This window comes from Lathyrus oleraceus, chromosome 7 (assembly GCF_024323335.1).
Source record: "Lathyrus oleraceus cultivar Zhongwan6 chromosome 7, CAAS_Psat_ZW6_1.0, whole genome shotgun sequence".
Classification (NCBI taxonomy): domain Eukaryota; kingdom Viridiplantae; phylum Streptophyta; class Magnoliopsida; order Fabales; family Fabaceae; genus Lathyrus; species Lathyrus oleraceus.
The window spans coordinates 499238492-499241362 of NC_066585.1; positions in this window are offsets into that span (position 1 = coordinate 499238492).

The following is a 2871-nucleotide window of genomic DNA, read 5'->3' on the forward strand; positions in this document are numbered from 1 at the left end:
TTGCTTGTGTCGCTTGTTCAATTGTTTCTCTGTTTTTATCCTGTTTATATTTCACTTATTGTTCAGATATTAGTGTCGTGACATTACCTTCGACATCTCATATATGATACTAGTATTTCAATTGGTATTAGAGCAGGCATCCTGCTCTGGTTCTGGGTGAGATCTTGGGACGTTACTTTCTGGTACTATGGATAGAGACGGAGGATCTGTACACAGACCACCAATTCTGGATGGATCTAACTATGACTACTGGAAACCTAGAATGGTAGCCTTCTTGAAATATTTGGATAATAAGGCTTGGAAGGATGTTCTAACAGGCTGGGAACACCCCTTCACTGTGAAGGAAGGAGAAGTTACAACTGTTAAGAAGCCTGAGGGAGAATGGACCTAGGAGGAGGATGAACTAGATCTTGGAAACTCTAAAGCATTGAATGCTATATTCAATGGGGTTGATAAGAACATCTTCAGACTGGTAAACAACTATGAGGTGGCTAAAGATGCTTGGAATAATCTCAAAACCACTCATGAAGGTACCTCTAGAGTGAAGATGTCTAGATTGCAGCTGCTTACTACTAAGTTTGAGAATTTGAGGATGAAAGAAGATGAAAGTATTCATGACTTCCATATGAATATCCTTGAAATTTCTAATGCCTCAGGAGCCCTGGGTAAGAAGATATCATATGAAAAGCTTGTGAGGAAAATTCTCAGATCACTTCCCAAGAGATTTGCCATGAAAGTGAGAGTCATAGAAGAATCTCAAGATATCTGCAAGATGAGAGTGGATGAGCTAATTGGATCTCTCCAAACATTCGAGTTGGGAATGAGGGATGGATCTGAAAAGAAAGTCAAAAGCATAGCCTTTATGTCAAACACTGAAGATAAAGAGGAAGAAAGTAGTCAGGATACTAATGAAGGTCTAGCAAATGATTTAGCATTACTTGGGAGACAATTCAACAAAATCCTGAAGAGGATGAATGTGAGGTCAAAGTCTAATGTCAAGAACAACTCATTTGACATCAGTAGGCCCAATGATGCTGGAAGAAGAACAAAATCTGAGGAAAAATCCAAACAGGGCAAAGGAATTCAGTGCCATGAATGTGAAGGGTATGGACACATTATAGCTGAATGTGGGACCTACCTCAAAAAACAGAAGAAGAGTCTTGCTGCTGCTTGGTCTGATGACAATTCTGAAAGTGAAACAGAAGGAGAGTCTACCAATCTTGTGACTGCCTTGACTGGGAGATGGGATTCTGATGAAGACTCCAGTGATGATGAATTAAACTTTGATGAATTAGCTACTTTTTACAGGAAGTTGTGTTTCAGAAGTGAAGAAGTGTGTCAACAAGTGGAGAATCAGAAGAAACTGATAACCCAACTAGAGGATGAGAAGACAGAACACTTAGAAACCATTTCTAAGTTGAAGATTGAAGTCGTGTTCCTGAATTCCAAACTGGATGAGATGACGAAGTATGTCAGAATGCTAAACAGTGGATCTGACACCTTAGACAAAATCCTCCAGACTGGAAAGATGGCAGGAGACATGACTAGCCTTGGGTTCAATGAATCCTCTCCTAATTGTAGTCCCACTAGTAGCAAACCAAAGATGTCACATCAAGTGTCTCAACATCACAAGGAAAGATAACATAAAGGAAAATACTAAAGATGGAGATGTCATTACTGTGGGAAATTTGGCCACATAAAACCATTCTGCTTTAGGCTGTATGGTTATCCTAGTCCTACTCATCATCAACCTAGACCCAAACAACACATCCCTGTTAACAGAAAACAGTGGGTTCCTAGGGCTGGTGCTACTAACTTGATAGCTCACACCTCCTTCAGAGTCTCAGCCAAAGAAGATTGGTACTTTGATAGTGGATGCTCCAGACACATGACTGGAAGCAAAAACCTGCTAATTGATGTCCAACCTCATGTCACCAGCTATGTAATTTTTGGTGATGTAGCAAAGGGTGAAATCAAGGGGATTGGAAAGCTGAACTGTCTTGGAGTCCCTAACCTTGATAATGTGCAGCTTGTTAAAGGATTGACTGCAAACTTGATCAGCATCAGTCAACTATGCAATCAAGGTCTAAATGTGAACTTCACAAAAACTGAATGCTTGATTACTAATGCAAAAAATGAGGTGATCATGAGAGGAGTCAGGTCTAAGGACAACTTCTATATGTGGATTTCTCAAGAAAATAGCTATTCATCAATTTGTGCTCTAGCTAAAGAAGAAAAAGTGAAACTATGGCATCAAAAACTGGGTCATCTACATCTTAAAGGAATGAAGAGGATCATATCTGTTGAAGCTGTCAGAGGAATCCCAAAATTAAAGATTGAGGAAGGAAGAGTTTATGGTGAATGTCAGATTGGAAAGCATACAAAGATGTCACATCAGAAGATCAAACATGAAACCATATCTAGAGTACTGGAACTTCTCCACATGGACTTGATGGGACCTATGCAGGTGGAAAGTCTTGGTGGGAAAAGGTATGCTTATGTTGTGGTGGACGACTTCTCCAAATATACCTGGGTGAATTTTATAAGGGAAAAATCTGATGTGTTTGGTGTGTTCAAAGATCTTTGCCAAAGACTTCAAAGAGAAAGAGAGAGTCATGTTATCAGAATCAGAAGTGATCATGGGAAAGAATTTGAGAACAGTAAATTTGTTGAATTCTATTCATCTAAAGGGATTGGTCATGAGTTCTCTTCTCCCATTACCCCTCGGAAAAATGGTGTGGTGGAAAGGAAAAATAGAACTCTCCAAGAATCTGCTAGAGCTATGATTCATGCTAAGAAGTTGCCTTACCACTTTTGGGCCGAAGCTATGAACACGACCTGTTATGTTCATAACAGAGTAACATTGAGAAA